Source organism: Phyllobates terribilis, unplaced genomic scaffold, assembly GCF_046119375.1.
Source record: "Phyllobates terribilis strain yellow unplaced genomic scaffold, ASM4611937v1 Scaffold_3763__1_contigs__length_70673, whole genome shotgun sequence".
Lineage (NCBI taxonomy): Eukaryota > Metazoa > Chordata > Amphibia > Anura > Dendrobatidae > Phyllobates > Phyllobates terribilis.
In genome coordinates, this window is record NW_027366516.1 from 39,209 (window position 1) to 55,841 (window position 16,633).

Below are 16,633 nucleotides of genomic sequence, written 5' to 3' on the forward strand. Positions count from 1 at the left end.
AGCAAACCAAAAAAGAAATTTTAAGCGCAGCAGTGTAACCAGCGCACATACCTGTTAGCTCGGGTGAGTTTAAAAGGCTGCTGTTGATAACAAGGGCATTTGCTAAATAGATGGTGTGTGTGCAACAATATACTGAAAGGTCAATTATATTGTGCAGCTTATCTCACCACCTGTAGTTATTTAGGTGAAAGCTCCAAAATGCTTGCCTAATATGTCTGTTTATCCAAAAGGAAGTAGAAAGGGAGAGCTAGAAAGATAGCATTGCATCACATTACATGGCAATGCAATGCACAGTTGCTGAAGTTGAACCAAAATGAGCTTGTAATCTGGCTTCTGCAACTTTGAACATGAAAAATCCAATGAGGAGAAGAAAAGCAGAGCCAAAGAGTCCATCCCAAAATCCGACAAACAAGCAAAATGAACAAAAAACATTGAATTCAATTCTTTCTGATTTTAGAAACTGCATTAAAGAAGGGGTGCACCGGTCCTGGAGATACTGCAATACCAGGTCAATGCGTGGAGTGGACAGAGCAAGCTCTTTTTCCATCTCCCTGTTCTAAAAATCCATTTAATATATGGTCCCCAGATAGGGGACGTATCAGATATTAAACTGATAAGAACAGATACTACACTTGATCTTAGCCAAAAGGCCGAGAAGCGATAACCAGAATTGGTTTCAAACTACGGAGCCACCCAAGGATCCTAAAAAGTCCATTTGTGGAGATGAGCTCCTGGACTCCCGTTAAGAAGACATGTTGTCAACCTCTAGATCCCTTACATGCCTGCACTTTTCGGCTTGCTGCTGCTGCAATCCACGCGTTTTAGATCTGCATAACTCCACCTCTTTAAACACAGCACCTTCACCCCCTGCTGTTCCCACCCGCCTCAACACCGTTGGAAGGGAGGAGAACCAATTAAGGCGGGGGGTGGGGTGGAACGAGCAGCTGTCTACCCTTAGCAGGAGGGCTCCTGATTACATACCTCTCCTGCTGCTGCTGCTGCTGCTGGCTGTCCAGCAGCAGACTGAAGGTGGCTGCTGCTGTGCACAGGTATATAAAGGCTCAGAGCCTATTATGACACGCGCAGCCAGCGTTCCATTGCCACATTCCATCTACTGCAGGCAGGATACCTGGCTGGCTGAATGTCGCTGAGAAGCTCACAGAGACCGCCATAAGCAACAGTTTAACAGAATGCCACAGACTAATCAACCAAACTTTTTGGGTTGGGTTCTCTTTTATAGTCTGCAGGCATTAAATGAAAGAAGTCAGTGTTCCAGCAGAAGGAGACAACGTTTCAGAAAAGGCATTGTAGCAAACCAAAAAAGAAATTTTAAGCGCAGCAGTGTAACCAGCGCACATACCTGTTAGCTCGGGTGAGTTTAAAAGGCTGCTGTTGATAACAAGGGCATTTGCTAAATAGATGGTGTGTGTGCAACAATATACTGAAAGGTCAATTATATTGTGCAGCTTATCTCACCACCTGTAGTTATTTAGGTGAAAGCTCCAAAATGCTTGCCTAATATGTCTGTTTATCCAAAAGGAAGTAGAAAGGGAGAGCTAGAAAGATAGCATTGCATCACATTACATGGCAATGCAATGCACAGTTGCTGAAGTTGAACCAAAATGAGCTTGTAATCTGGCTTCTGCAACTTTGAACATGAAAAATCCAATGAGGAGAAGAAAAGCAGAGCCAAAGAGTCCATCCCAAAATCCGACAAACAAGCAAAATGAACAAAAAACATTGAATTCAATTCTTTCTGATTTTAGAAACTGCATTAAAGAAGGGGTGCACCGGTCCTGGAGATACTGCAATACCAGGTCAATGCGTGGAGTGGACAGAGCAAGCTCTTTTTCCATCTCCCTGTTCTAAAAATCCATTTAATATATGGTCCCCAGATAGGGGACGTATCAGATATTAAACTGATAAGAACAGATACTACACTTGATCTTAGCCAAAAGGCCGAGAAGCGATAACCAGAATTGGTTTCAAACTACGGAGCCACCCAAGGATCCTAAAAAGTCCATTTGTGGAGATGAGCTCCTGGACTCCCGTTAAGAAGACATGTTGTCAACCTCTAGATCCCTTACATGCCTGCACTTTTCGGCTTGCTGCTGCTGCAATCCACGCGTTTTAGATCTGCATAACTCCACCTCTTTAAACACAGCACCTTCACCCCCTGCTGTTCCCACCCGCCTCAACACCGTTGGAAGGGAGGAGAACCAATTAAGGCGGGGGGTGGGGTGGAACGAGCAGCTGTCTACCCTTAGCAGGAGGGCTCCTGATTACATACCTCTCCTGCTGCTGCTGCTGCTGCTGGCTGTCCAGCAGCAGACTGAAGGTGGCTGCTGCTGTGCACAGGTATATAAAGGCTCAGAGCCTATTATGACACGCGCAGCCAGCGTTCCATTGCCACATTCCATCTACTGCAGGCAGGATACCTGGCTGGCTGAATGTCGCTGAGAAGCTCACAGAGACCGCCATAAGCAACAGTTTAACAGAATGCCACAGACTAATCAACCAAACTTTTTGGGTTGGGTTCTCTTTTATAGTCTGCAGGCATTAAATGAAAGAAGTCAGTGTTCCAGCAGAAGGAGACAACGTTTCAGAAAAGGCATTGTAGCAAACCAAAAAAGAAATTTTAAGCGCAGCAGTGTAACCAGCGCACATACCTGTTAGCTCGGGTGAGTTTAAAAGGCTGCTGTTGATAACAAGGGCATTTGCTAAATAGATGGTGTGTGTGCAACAATATACTGAAAGGTCAATTATATTGTGCAGCTTATCTCACCACCTGTAGTTATTTAGGTGAAAGCTCCAAAATGCTTGCCTAATATGTCTGTTTATCCAAAAGGAAGTAGAAAGGGAGAGCTAGAAAGATAGCATTGCATCACATTACATGGCAATGCAATGCACAGTTGCTGAAGTTGAACCAAAATGAGCTTGTAATCTGGCTTCTGCAACTTTGAACATGAAAAATCCAATGAGGAGAAGAAAAGCAGAGCCAAAGAGTCCATCCCAAAATCCGACAAACAAGCAAAATGAACAAAAAACATTGAATTCAATTCTTTCTGATTTTAGAAACTGCATTAAAGAAGGGGTGCACCGGTCCTGGAGATACTGCAATACCAGGTCAATGCGTGGAGTGGACAGAGCAAGCTCTTTTTCCATCTCCCTGTTCTAAAAATCCATTTAATATATGGTCCCCAGATAGGGGACGTATCAGATATTAAACTGATAAGAACAGATACTACACTTGATCTTAGCCAAAAGGCCGAGAAGCGATAACCAGAATTGGTTTCAAACTACGGAGCCACCCAAGGATCCTAAAAAGTCCATTTGTGGAGATGAGCTCCTGGACTCCCGTTAAGAAGACATGTTGTCAACCTCTAGATCCCTTACATGCCTGCACTTTTCGGCTTGCTGCTGCTGCAATCCACGCGTTTTAGATCTGCATAACTCCACCTCTTTAAACACAGCACCTTCACCCCCTGCTGTTCCCACCCGCCTCAACACCGTTGGAAGGGAGGAGAACCAATTAAGGCGGGGGGTGGGGTGGAACGAGCAGCTGTCTACCCTTAGCAGGAGGGCTCCTGATTACATACCTCTCCTGCTGCTGCTGCTGCTGCTGGCTGTCCAGCAGCAGACTGAAGGTGGCTGCTGCTGTGCACAGGTATATAAAGGCTCAGAGCCTATTATGACACGCGCAGCCAGCGTTCCATTGCCACATTCCATCTACTGCAGGCAGGATACCTGGCTGGCTGAATGTCGCTGAGAAGCTCACAGAGACCGCCATAAGCAACAGTTTAACAGAATGCCACAGACTAATCAACCAAACTTTTTGGGTTGGGTTCTCTTTTATAGTCTGCAGGCATTAAATGAAAGAAGTCAGTGTTCCAGCAGAAGGAGACAACGTTTCAGAAAAGGCATTGTAGCAAACCAAAAAAGAAATTTTAAGCGCAGCAGTGTAACCAGCGCACATACCTGTTAGCTCGGGTGAGTTTAAAAGGCTGCTGTTGATAACAAGGGCATTTGCTAAATAGATGGTGTGTGTGCAACAATATACTGAAAGGTCAATTATATTGTGCAGCTTATCTCACCACCTGTAGTTATTTAGGTGAAAGCTCCAAAATGCTTGCCTAATATGTCTGTTTATCCAAAAGGAAGTAGAAAGGGAGAGCTAGAAAGATAGCATTGCATCACATTACATGGCAATGCAATGCACAGTTGCTGAAGTTGAACCAAAATGAGCTTGTAATCTGGCTTCTGCAACTTTGAACATGAAAAATCCAATGAGGAGAAGAAAAGCAGAGCCAAAGAGTCCATCCCAAAATCCGACAAACAAGCAAAATGAACAAAAAACATTGAATTCAATTCTTTCTGATTTTAGAAACTGCATTAAAGAAGGGGTGCACCGGTCCTGGAGATACTGCAATACCAGGTCAATGCGTGGAGTGGACAGAGCAAGCTCTTTTTCCATCTCCCTGTTCTAAAAATCCATTTAATATATGGTCCCCAGATAGGGGACGTATCAGATATTAAACTGATAAGAACAGATACTACACTTGATCTTAGCCAAAAGGCCGAGAAGCGATAACCAGAATTGGTTTCAAACTACGGAGCCACCCAAGGATCCTAAAAAGTCCATTTGTGGAGATGAGCTCCTGGACTCCCGTTAAGAAGACATGTTGTCAACCTCTAGATCCCTTACATGCCTGCACTTTTCGGCTTGATGCTGCTGCAATCCACGCGTTTTAGATCTGCATAACTCCACCTCTTTAAACACAGCACCTTCACCCCCTGCTGTTCCCACCCGCCTCAACACCGTTGGAAGGGAGGAGAACCAATTAAGGCGGGGGGTGGGGTGGAACGAGCAGCTGTCTACCCTTAGCAGGAGGGCTCCTGATTACATACCTCTCCTGCTGCTGCTGCTGCTGCTGGCTGTCCAGCAGCAGACTGAAGGTGGCTGCTGCTGTGCACAGGTATATAAAGGCTCAGAGCCTATTATGACACGCGCAGCCAGCGTTCCATTGCCACATTCCATCTACTGCAGGCAGGATACCTGGCTGGCTGAATGTCGCTGAGAAGCTCACAGAGACCGCCATAAGCAACAGTTTAACAGAATGCCACAGACTAATCAACCAAACTTTTTGGGTTGGGTTCTCTTTTATAGTCTGCAGGCATTAAATGAAAGAAGTCAGTGTTCCAGCAGAAGGAGACAACGTTTCAGAAAAGGCATTGTAGCAAACCAAAAAAGAAATTTTAAGCGCAGCAGTGTAACCAGCGCACATACCTGTTAGCTCGGGTGAGTTTAAAAGGCTGCTGTTGATAACAAGGGCATTTGCTAAATAGATGGTGTGTGTGCAACAATATACTGAAAGGTCAATTATATTGTGCAGCTTATCTCACCACCTGTAGTTATTTAGGTGAAAGCTCCAAAATGCTTGCCTAATATGTCTGTTTATCCAAAAGGAAGTAGAAAGGGAGAGCTAGAAAGATAGCATTGCATCACATTACATGGCAATGCAATGCACAGTTGCTGAAGTTGAACCAAAATGAGCTTGTAATCTGGCTTCTGCAACTTTGAACATGAAAAATCCAATGAGGAGAAGAAAAGCAGAGCCAAAGAGTCCATCCCAAAATCCGACAAACAAGCAAAATGAACAAAAAACATTGAATTCAATTCTTTCTGATTTTAGAAACTGCATTAAAGAAGGGGTGCACCGGTCCTGGAGATACTGCAATACCAGGTCAATGCGTGGAGTGGACAGAGCAAGCTCTTTTTCCATCTCCCTGTTCTAAAAATCCATTTAATATATGGTCCCCAGATAGGGGACGTATCAGATATTAAACTGATAAGAACAGATACTACACTTGATCTTAGCCAAAAGGCCGAGAAGCGATAACCAGAATTGGTTTCAAACTACGGAGCCACCCAAGGATCCTAAAAAGTCCATTTGTGGAGATGAGCTCCTGGACTCCCGTTAAGAAGACATGTTGTCAACCTCTAGATCCCTTACATGCCTGCACTTTTCGGCTTGCTGCTGCTGCAATCCACGCGTTTTAGATCTGCATAACTCCACCTCTTTAAACACAGCACCTTCACCCCCTGCTGTTCCCACCCGCCTCAACACCGTTGGAAGGGAGGAGAACCAATTAAGGCGGGGGGTGGGGTGGAACGAGCAGCTGTCTACCCTTAGCAGGAGGGCTCCTGATTACATACCTCTCCTGCTGCTGCTGCTGCTGCTGGCTGTCCAGCAGCAGACTGAAGGTGGCTGCTGCTGTGCACAGGTATATAAAGGCTCAGAGCCTATTATGACACGCGCAGCCAGCGTTCCATTGCCACATTCCATCTACTGCAGGCAGGATACCTGGCTGGCTGAATGTCGCTGAGAAGCTCACAGAGACCGCCATAAGCAACAGTTTAACAGAATGCCACAGACTAATCAACCAAACTTTTTGGGTTGGGTTCTCTTTTATAGTCTGCAGGCATTAAATGAAAGAAGTCAGTGTTCCAGCAGAAGGAGACAACGTTTCAGAAAAGGCATTGTAGCAAACCAAAAAAGAAATTTTAAGCGCAGCAGTGTAACCAGCGCACATACCTGTTAGCTCGGGTGAGTTTAAAAGGCTGCTGTTGATAACAAGGGCATTTGCTAAATAGATGGTGTGTGTGCAACAATATACTGAAAGGTCAATTATATTGTGCAGCTTATCTCACCACCTGTAGTTATTTAGGTGAAAGCTCCAAAATGCTTGCCTAATATGTCTGTTTATCCAAAAGGAAGTAGAAAGGGAGAGCTAGAAAGATAGCATTGCATCACATTACATGGCAATGCAATGCACAGTTGCTGAAGTTGAACCAAAATGAGCTTGTAATCTGGCTTCTGCAACTTTGAACATGAAAAATCCAATGAGGAGAAGAAAAGCAGAGCCAAAGAGTCCATCCCAAAATCCGACAAACAAGCAAAATGAACAAAAAACATTGAATTCAATTCTTTCTGATTTTAGAAACTGCATTAAAGAAGGGGTGCACCGGTCCTGGAGATACTGCAATACCAGGTCAATGCGTGGAGTGGACAGAGCAAGCTCTTTTTCCATCTCCCTGTTCTAAAAATCCATTTAATATATGGTCCCCAGATAGGGGACGTATCAGATATTAAACTGATAAGAACAGATACTACACTTGATCTTAGCCAAAAGGCCGAGAAGCGATAACCAGAATTGGTTTCAAACTACGGAGCCACCCAAGGATCCTAAAAAGTCCATTTGTGGAGATGAGCTCCTGGACTCCCGTTAAGAAGACATGTTGTCAACCTCTAGATCCCTTACATGCCTGCACTTTTCGGCTTGCTGCTGCTGCAATCCACGCGTTTTAGATCTGCATAACTCCACCTCTTTAAACACAGCACCTTCACCCCCTGCTGTTCCCACCCGCCTCAACACCGTTGGAAGGGAGGAGAACCAATTAAGGCGGGGGGTGGGGTGGAACGAGCAGCTGTCTACCCTTAGCAGGAGGGCTCCTGATTACATACCTCTCCTGCTGCTGCTGCTGCTGCTGGCTGTCCAGCAGCAGACTGAAGGTGGCTGCTGCTGTGCACAGGTATATAAAGGCTCAGAGCCTATTATGACACGCGCAGCCAGCGTTCCATTGCCACATTCCATCTACTGCAGGCAGGATACCTGGCTGGCTGAATGTCGCTGAGAAGCTCACAGAGACCGCCATAAGCAACAGTTTAACAGAATGCCACAGACTAATCAACCAAACTTTTTGGGTTGGGTTCTCTTTTATAGTCTGCAGGCATTAAATGAAAGAAGTCAGTGTTCCAGCAGAAGGAGACAACGTTTCAGAAAAGGCATTGTAGCAAACCAAAAAAGAAATTTTAAGCGCAGCAGTGTAACCAGCGCACATACCTGTTAGCTCGGGTGAGTTTAAAAGGCTGCTGTTGATAACAAGGGCATTTGCTAAATAGATGGTGTGTGTGCAACAATATACTGAAAGGTCAATTATATTGTGCAGCTTATCTCACCACCTGTAGTTATTTAGGTGAAAGCTCCAAAATGCTTGCCTAATATGTCTGTTTATCCAAAAGGAAGTAGAAAGGGAGAGCTAGAAAGATAGCATTGCATCACATTACATGGCAATGCAATGCACAGTTGCTGAAGTTGAACCAAAATGAGCTTGTAATCTGGCTTCTGCAACTTTGAACATGAAAAATCCAATGAGGAGAAGAAAAGCAGAGCCAAAGAGTCCATCCCAAAATCCGACAAACAAGCAAAATGAACAAAAAACATTGAATTCAATTCTTTCTGATTTTAGAAACTGCATTAAAGAAGGGGTGCACCGGTCCTGGAGATACTGCAATACCAGGTCAATGCGTGGAGTGGACAGAGCAAGCTCTTTTTCCATCTCCCTGTTCTAAAAATCCATTTAATATATGGTCCCCAGATAGGGGACGTATCAGATATTAAACTGATAAGAACAGATACTACACTTGATCTTAGCCAAAAGGCCGAGAAGCGATAACCAGAATTGGTTTCAAACTACGGAGCCACCCAAGGATCCTAAAAAGTCCATTTGTGGAGATGAGCTCCTGGACTCCCGTTAAGAAGACATGTTGTCAACCTCTAGATCCCTTACATGCCTGCACTTTTCGGCTTGCTGCTGCTGCAATCCACGCGTTTTAGATCTGCATAACTCCACCTCTTTAAACACAGCACCTTCACCCCCTGCTGTTCCCACCCGCCTCAACACCGTTGGAAGGGAGGAGAACCAATTAAGGCGGGGGGTGGGGTGGAACGAGCAGCTGTCTACCCTTAGCAGGAGGGCTCCTGATTACATACCTCTCCTGCTGCTGCTGCTGCTGCTGGCTGTCCAGCAGCAGACTGAAGGTGGCTGCTGCTGTGCACAGGTATATAAAGGCTCAGAGCCTATTATGACACGCGCAGCCAGCGTTCCATTGCCACATTCCATCTACTGCAGGCAGGATACCTGGCTGGCTGAATGTCGCTGAGAAGCTCACAGAGACCGCCATAAGCAACAGTTTAACAGAATGCCACAGACTAATCAACCAAACTTTTTGGGTTGGGTTCTCTTTTATAGTCTGCAGGCATTAAATGAAAGAAGTCAGTGTTCCAGCAGAAGGAGACAACGTTTCAGAAAAGGCATTGTAGCAAACCAAAAAAGAAATTTTAAGCGCAGCAGTGTAACCAGCGCACATACCTGTTAGCTCGGGTGAGTTTAAAAGGCTGCTGTTGATAACAAGGGCATTTGCTAAATAGATGGTGTGTGTGCAACAATATACTGAAAGGTCAATTATATTGTGCAGCTTATCTCACCACCTGTAGTTATTTAGGTGAAAGCTCCAAAATGCTTGCCTAATATGTCTGTTTATCCAAAAGGAAGTAGAAAGGGAGAGCTAGAAAGATAGCATTGCATCACATTACATGGCAATGCAATGCACAGTTGCTGAAGTTGAACCAAAATGAGCTTGTAATCTGGCTTCTGCAACTTTGAACATGAAAAATCCAATGAGGAGAAGAAAAGCAGAGCCAAAGAGTCCATCCCAAAATCCGACAAACAAGCAAAATGAACAAAAAACATTGAATTCAATTCTTTCTGATTTTAGAAACTGCATTAAAGAAGGGGTGCACCGGTCCTGGAGATACTGCAATACCAGGTCAATGCGTGGAGTGGACAGAGCAAGCTCTTTTTCCATCTCCCTGTTCTAAAAATCCATTTAATATATGGTCCCCAGATAGGGGACGTATCAGATATTAAACTGATAAGAACAGATACTACACTTGATCTTAGCCAAAAGGCCGAGAAGCGATAACCAGAATTGGTTTCAAACTACGGAGCCACCCAAGGATCCTAAAAAGTCCATTTGTGGAGATGAGCTCCTGGACTCCCGTTAAGAAGACATGTTGTCAACCTCTAGATCCCTTACATGCCTGCACTTTTCGGCTTGCTGCTGCTGCAATCCACGCGTTTTAGATCTGCATAACTCCACCTCTTTAAACACAGCACCTTCACCCCCTGCTGTTCCCACCCGCCTCAACACCGTTGGAAGGGAGGAGAACCAATTAAGGCGGGGGGTGGGGTGGAACGAGCAGCTGTCTACCCTTAGCAGGAGGGCTCCTGATTACATACCTCTCCTGCTGCTGCTGCTGCTGCTGGCTGTCCAGCAGCAGACTGAAGGTGGCTGCTGCTGTGCACAGGTATATAAAGGCTCAGAGCCTATTATGACACGCGCAGCCAGCGTTCCATTGCCACATTCCATCTACTGCAGGCAGGATACCTGGCTGGCTGAATGTCGCTGAGAAGCTCACAGAGACCGCCATAAGCAACAGTTTAACAGAATGCCACAGACTAATCAACCAAACTTTTTGGGTTGGGTTCTCTTTTATAGTCTGCAGGCATTAAATGAAAGAAGTCAGTGTTCCAGCAGAAGGAGACAACGTTTCAGAAAAGGCATTGTAGCAAACCAAAAAAGAAATTTTAAGCGCAGCAGTGTAACCAGCGCACATACCTGTTAGCTCGGGTGAGTTTAAAAGGCTGCTGTTGATAACAAGGGCATTTGCTAAATAGATGGTGTGTGTGCAACAATATACTGAAAGGTCAATTATATTGTGCAGCTTATCTCACCACCTGTAGTTATTTAGGTGAAAGCTCCAAAATGCTTGCCTAATATGTCTGTTTATCCAAAAGGAAGTAGAAAGGGAGAGCTAGAAAGATAGCATTGCATCACATTACATGGCAATGCAATGCACAGTTGCTGAAGTTGAACCAAAATGAGCTTGTAATCTGGCTTCTGCAACTTTGAACATGAAAAATCCAATGAGGAGAAGAAAAGCAGAGCCAAAGAGTCCATCCCAAAATCCGACAAACAAGCAAAATGAACAAAAAACATTGAATTCAATTCTTTCTGATTTTAGAAACTGCATTAAAGAAGGGGTGCACCGGTCCTGGAGATACTGCAATACCAGGTCAATGCGTGGAGTGGACAGAGCAAGCTCTTTTTCCATCTCCCTGTTCTAAAAATCCATTTAATATATGGTCCCCAGATAGGGGACGTATCAGATATTAAACTGATAAGAACAGATACTACACTTGATCTTAGCCAAAAGGCCGAGAAGCGATAACCAGAATTGGTTTCAAACTACGGAGCCACCCAAGGATCCTAAAAAGTCCATTTGTGGAGATGAGCTCCTGGACTCCCGTTAAGAAGACATGTTGTCAACCTCTAGATCCCTTACATGCCTGCACTTTTCGGCTTGCTGCTGCTGCAATCCACGCGTTTTAGATCTGCATAACTCCACCTCTTTAAACACAGCACCTTCACCCCCTGCTGTTCCCACCCGCCTCAACACCGTTGGAAGGGAGGAGAACCAATTAAGGCGGGGGGTGGGGTGGAACGAGCAGCTGTCTACCCTTAGCAGGAGGGCTCCTGATTACATACCTCTCCTGCTGCTGCTGCTGCTGCTGGCTGTCCAGCAGCAGACTGAAGGTGGCTGCTGCTGTGCACAGGTATATAAAGGCTCAGAGCCTATTATGACACGCGCAGCCAGCGTTCCATTGCCACATTCCATCTACTGCAGGCAGGATACCTGGCTGGCTGAATGTCGCTGAGAAGCTCACAGAGACCGCCATAAGCAACAGTTTAACAGAATGCCACAGACTAATCAACCAAACTTTTTGGGTTGGGTTCTCTTTTATAGTCTGCAGGCATTAAATGAAAGAAGTCAGTGTTCCAGCAGAAGGAGACAACGTTTCAGAAAAGGCATTGTAGCAAACCAAAAAAGAAATTTTAAGCGCAGCAGTGTAACCAGCGCACATACCTGTTAGCTCGGGTGAGTTTAAAAGGCTGCTGTTGATAACAAGGGCATTTGCTAAATAGATGGTGTGTGTGCAACAATATACTGAAAGGTCAATTATATTGTGCAGCTTATCTCACCACCTGTAGTTATTTAGGTGAAAGCTCCAAAATGCTTGCCTAATATGTCTGTTTATCCAAAAGGAAGTAGAAAGGGAGAGCTAGAAAGATAGCATTGCATCACATTACATGGCAATGCAATGCACAGTTGCTGAAGTTGAACCAAAATGAGCTTGTAATCTGGCTTCTGCAACTTTGAACATGAAAAATCCAATGAGGAGAAGAAAAGCAGAGCCAAAGAGTCCATCCCAAAATCCGACAAACAAGCAAAATGAACAAAAAACATTGAATTCAATTCTTTCTGATTTTAGAAACTGCATTAAAGAAGGGGTGCACCGGTCCTGGAGATACTGCAATACCAGGTCAATGCGTGGAGTGGACAGAGCAAGCTCTTTTTCCATCTCCCTGTTCTAAAAATCCATTTAATATATGGTCCCCAGATAGGGGACGTATCAGATATTAAACTGATAAGAACAGATACTACACTTGATCTTAGCCAAAAGGCCGAGAAGCGATAACCAGAATTGGTTTCAAACTACGGAGCCACCCAAGGATCCTAAAAAGTCCATTTGTGGAGATGAGCTCCTGGACTCCCGTTAAGAAGACATGTTGTCAACCTCTAGATCCCTTACATGCCTGCACTTTTCGGCTTGCTGCTGCTGCAATCCACGCGTTTTAGATCTGCATAACTCCACCTCTTTAAACACAGCACCTTCACCCCCTGCTGTTCCCACCCGCCTCAACACCGTTGGAAGGGAGGAGAACCAATTAAGGCGGGGGGTGGGGTGGAACGAGCAGCTGTCTACCCTTAGCAGGAGGGCTCCTGATTACATACCTCTCCTGCTGCTGCTGCTGCTGCTGGCTGTCCAGCAGCAGACTGAAGGTGGCTGCTGCTGTGCACAGGTATATAAAGGCTCAGAGCCTATTATGACACGCGCAGCCAGCGTTCCATTGCCACATTCCATCTACTGCAGGCAGGATACCTGGCTGGCTGAATGTCGCTGAGAAGCTCACAGAGACCGCCATAAGCAACAGTTTAACAGAATGCCACAGACTAATCAACCAAACTTTTTGGGTTGGGTTCTCTTTTATAGTCTGCAGGCATTAAATGAAAGAAGTCAGTGTTCCAGCAGAAGGAGACAACGTTTCAGAAAAGGCATTGTAGCAAACCAAAAAAGAAATTTTAAGCGCAGCAGTGTAACCAGCGCACATACCTGTTAGCTCGGGTGAGTTTAAAAGGCTGCTGTTGATAACAAGGGCATTTGCTAAATAGATGGTGTGTGTGCAACAATATACTGAAAGGTCAATTATATTGTGCAGCTTATCTCACCACCTGTAGTTATTTAGGTGAAAGCTCCAAAATGCTTGCCTAATATGTCTGTTTATCCAAAAGGAAGTAGAAAGGGAGAGCTAGAAAGATAGCATTGCATCACATTACATGGCAATGCAATGCACAGTTGCTGAAGTTGAACCAAAATGAGCTTGTAATCTGGCTTCTGCAACTTTGAACATGAAAAATCCAATGAGGAGAAGAAAAGCAGAGCCAAAGAGTCCATCCCAAAATCCGACAAACAAGCAAAATGAACAAAAAACATTGAATTCAATTCTTTCTGATTTTAGAAACTGCATTAAAGAAGGGGTGCACCGGTCCTGGAGATACTGCAATACCAGGTCAATGCGTGGAGTGGACAGAGCAAGCTCTTTTTCCATCTCCCTGTTCTAAAAATCCATTTAATATATGGTCCCCAGATAGGGGACGTATCAGATATTAAACTGATAAGAACAGATACTACACTTGATCTTAGCCAAAAGGCCGAGAAGCGATAACCAGAATTGGTTTCAAACTACGGAGCCACCCAAGGATCCTAAAAAGTCCATTTGTGGAGATGAGCTCCTGGACTCCCGTTAAGAAGACATGTTGTCAACCTCTAGATCCCTTACATGCCTGCACTTTTCGGCTTGCTGCTGCTGCAATCCACGCGTTTTAGATCTGCATAACTCCACCTCTTTAAACACAGCACCTTCACCCCCTGCTGTTCCCACCCGCCTCAACACCGTTGGAAGGGAGGAGAACCAATTAAGGCGGGGGGTGGGGTGGAACGAGCAGCTGTCTACCCTTAGCAGGAGGGCTCCTGATTACATACCTCTCCTGCTGCTGCTGCTGCTGCTGGCTGTCCAGCAGCAGACTGAAGGTGGCTGCTGCTGTGCACAGGTATATAAAGGCTCAGAGCCTATTATGACACGCGCAGCCAGCGTTCCATTGCCACATTCCATCTACTGCAGGCAGGATACCTGGCTGGCTGAATGTCGCTGAGAAGCTCACAGAGACCGCCATAAGCAACAGTTTAACAGAATGCCACAGACTAATCAACCAAACTTTTTGGGTTGGGTTCTCTTTTATAGTCTGCAGGCATTAAATGAAAGAAGTCAGTGTTCCAGCAGAAGGAGACAACGTTTCAGAAAAGGCATTGTAGCAAACCAAAAAAGAAATTTTAAGCGCAGCAGTGTAACCAGCGCACATACCTGTTAGCTCGGGTGAGTTTAAAAGGCTGCTGTTGATAACAAGGGCATTTGCTAAATAGATGGTGTGTGTGCAACAATATACTGAAAGGTCAATTATATTGTGCAGCTTATCTCACCACCTGTAGTTATTTAGGTGAAAGCTCCAAAATGCTTGCCTAATATGTCTGTTTATCCAAAAGGAAGTAGAAAGGGAGAGCTAGAAAGATAGCATTGCATCACATTACATGGCAATGCAATGCACAGTTGCTGAAGTTGAACCAAAATGAGCTTGTAATCTGGCTTCTGCAACTTTGAACATGAAAAATCCAATGAGGAGAAGAAAAGCAGAGCCAAAGAGTCCATCCCAAAATCCGACAAACAAGCAAAATGAACAAAAAACATTGAATTCAATTCTTTCTGATTTTAGAAACTGCATTAAAGAAGGGGTGCACCGGTCCTGGAGATACTGCAATACCAGGTCAATGCGTGGAGTGGACAGAGCAAGCTCTTTTTCCATCTCCCTGTTCTAAAAATCCATTTAATATATGGTCCCCAGATAGGGGACGTATCAGATATTAAACTGATAAGAACAGATACTACACTTGATCTTAGCCAAAAGGCCGAGAAGCGATAACCAGAATTGGTTTCAAACTACGGAGCCACCCAAGGATCCTAAAAAGTCCATTTGTGGAGATGAGCTCCTGGACTCCCGTTAAGAAGACATGTTGTCAACCTCTAGATCCCTTACATGCCTGCACTTTTCGGCTTGCTGCTGCTGCAATCCACGCGTTTTAGATCTGCATAACTCCACCTCTTTAAACACAGCACCTTCACCCCCTGCTGTTCCCACCCGCCTCAACACCGTTGGAAGGGAGGAGAACCAATTAAGGCGGGGGGTGGGGTGGAACGAGCAGCTGTCTACCCTTAGCAGGAGGGCTCCTGATTACATACCTCTCCTGCTGCTGCTGCTGCTGCTGGCTGTCCAGCAGCAGACTGAAGGTGGCTGCTGCTGTGCACAGGTATATAAAGGCTCAGAGCCTATTATGACACGCGCAGCCAGCGTTCCATTGCCACATTCCATCTACTGCAGGCAGGATACCTGGCTGGCTGAATGTCGCTGAGAAGCTCACAGAGACCGCCATAAGCAACAGTTTAACAGAATGCCACAGACTAATCAACCAAACTTTTTGGGTTGGGTTCTCTTTTATAGTCTGCAGGCATTAAATGAAAGAAGTCAGTGTTCCAGCAGAAGGAGACAACGTTTCAGAAAAGGCATTGTAGCAAACCAAAAAAGAAATTTTAAGCGCAGCAGTGTAACCAGCGCACATACCTGTTAGCTCGGGTGAGTTTAAAAGGCTGCTGTTGATAACAAGGGCATTTGCTAAATAGATGGTGTGTGTGCAACAATATACTGAAAGGTCAATTATATTGTGCAGCTTATCTCACCACCTGTAGTTATTTAGGTGAAAGCTCCAAAATGCTTGCCTAATATGTCTGTTTATCCAAAAGGAAGTAGAAAGGGAGAGCTAGAAAGATAGCATTGCATCACATTACATGGCAATGCAATGCACAGTTGCTGAAGTTGAACCAAAATGAGCTTGTAATCTGGCTTCTGCAACTTTGAACATGAAAAATCCAATGAGGAGAAGAAAAGCAGAGCCAAAGAGTCCATCCCAAAATCCGACAAACAAGCAAAATGAACAAAAAACATTGAATTCAATTCTTTCTGATTTTAGAAACTGCATTAAAGAAGGGGTGCACCGGTCCTGGAGATACTGCAATACCAGGTCAATGCGTGGAGTGGACAGAGCAAGCTCTTTTTCCATCTCCCTGTTCTAAAAATCCATTTAATATATGGTCCCCAGATAGGGGACGTATCAGATATTAAACTGATAAGAACAGATACTACACTTGATCTTAGCCAAAAGGCCGAGAAGCGATAACCAGAATTGGTTTCAAACTACGGAGCCACCCAAGGATCCTAAAAAGTCCATTTGTGGAGATGAGCTCCTGGACTCCCGTTAAGAAGACATGTTGTCAACCTCTAGATCCCTTACATGCCTGCACTTTTCGGCTTGCTGCTGCTGCAATCCACGCGTTTTAGATCTGCATAACTCCACCTCTTTAAACACAGCACCTTCACCCCCTGCTGTTCCCACCCGCCTCAACACCGTTGGAAGGGAGGAGAACCAATTAAGGCGGGG

At 45.0% G+C, this 16,633-nt stretch overlaps 13 non-coding genes across 13 annotated transcripts; all 13 read right to left on the minus strand.

The window, feature by feature from the left end:
• Nucleotides 1–471: 471 nt before the first annotated feature.
• Nucleotides 472–662, minus strand: LOC141248626 (U2 spliceosomal RNA). The gene has a single exon (XR_012311808.1). It is a non-coding gene; the product is annotated as a U2 spliceosomal RNA (small nuclear RNA).
• A 1,118-nt stretch (nt 663–1,780) lies between these two features.
• On the minus strand, nt 1,781–1,971 carry LOC141248627 (U2 spliceosomal RNA). The gene has a single exon (XR_012311809.1). It is a non-coding gene; the product is annotated as a U2 spliceosomal RNA (small nuclear RNA).
• A 1,118-nt stretch (nt 1,972–3,089) lies between these two features.
• Nucleotides 3,090–3,280, minus strand: LOC141248628 (U2 spliceosomal RNA). Its single transcript, XR_012311810.1, has one exon. It is a non-coding gene; the product is annotated as a U2 spliceosomal RNA (small nuclear RNA).
• A 1,118-nt stretch (nt 3,281–4,398) lies between these two features.
• Nucleotides 4,399–4,589, minus strand: LOC141248629 (U2 spliceosomal RNA). The gene has a single exon (XR_012311811.1). It is a non-coding gene; the product is annotated as a U2 spliceosomal RNA (small nuclear RNA).
• Nucleotides 4,590–5,707: 1,118 nt separating this feature from the next.
• On the minus strand, nt 5,708–5,898 carry LOC141248630 (U2 spliceosomal RNA). Its single transcript, XR_012311812.1, has one exon. It is a non-coding gene; the product is annotated as a U2 spliceosomal RNA (small nuclear RNA).
• A 1,118-nt stretch (nt 5,899–7,016) lies between these two features.
• Nucleotides 7,017–7,207, minus strand: LOC141248631 (U2 spliceosomal RNA). The gene has a single exon (XR_012311813.1). It is a non-coding gene; the product is annotated as a U2 spliceosomal RNA (small nuclear RNA).
• A 1,118-nt stretch (nt 7,208–8,325) lies between these two features.
• Nucleotides 8,326–8,516, minus strand: LOC141248633 (U2 spliceosomal RNA). Its single transcript, XR_012311815.1, has one exon. It is a non-coding gene; the product is annotated as a U2 spliceosomal RNA (small nuclear RNA).
• Nucleotides 8,517–9,634: 1,118 nt separating this feature from the next.
• Nucleotides 9,635–9,825, minus strand: LOC141248634 (U2 spliceosomal RNA). Its single transcript, XR_012311816.1, has one exon. It is a non-coding gene; the product is annotated as a U2 spliceosomal RNA (small nuclear RNA).
• Nucleotides 9,826–10,943: 1,118 nt separating this feature from the next.
• LOC141248635 (U2 spliceosomal RNA) lies at nt 10,944–11,134 on the minus strand. Its single transcript, XR_012311817.1, has one exon. It is a non-coding gene; the product is annotated as a U2 spliceosomal RNA (small nuclear RNA).
• Nucleotides 11,135–12,252: 1,118 nt separating this feature from the next.
• Nucleotides 12,253–12,443, minus strand: LOC141248636 (U2 spliceosomal RNA). The gene has a single exon (XR_012311818.1). It is a non-coding gene; the product is annotated as a U2 spliceosomal RNA (small nuclear RNA).
• A 1,118-nt stretch (nt 12,444–13,561) lies between these two features.
• Nucleotides 13,562–13,752, minus strand: LOC141248637 (U2 spliceosomal RNA). Its single transcript, XR_012311819.1, has one exon. It is a non-coding gene; the product is annotated as a U2 spliceosomal RNA (small nuclear RNA).
• Nucleotides 13,753–14,870: 1,118 nt separating this feature from the next.
• Nucleotides 14,871–15,061, minus strand: LOC141248638 (U2 spliceosomal RNA). The gene has a single exon (XR_012311820.1). It is a non-coding gene; the product is annotated as a U2 spliceosomal RNA (small nuclear RNA).
• Nucleotides 15,062–16,179: 1,118 nt separating this feature from the next.
• On the minus strand, nt 16,180–16,370 carry LOC141248639 (U2 spliceosomal RNA). The gene has a single exon (XR_012311821.1). It is a non-coding gene; the product is annotated as a U2 spliceosomal RNA (small nuclear RNA).
• Nucleotides 16,371–16,633: the final 263 nt, after the last annotated feature.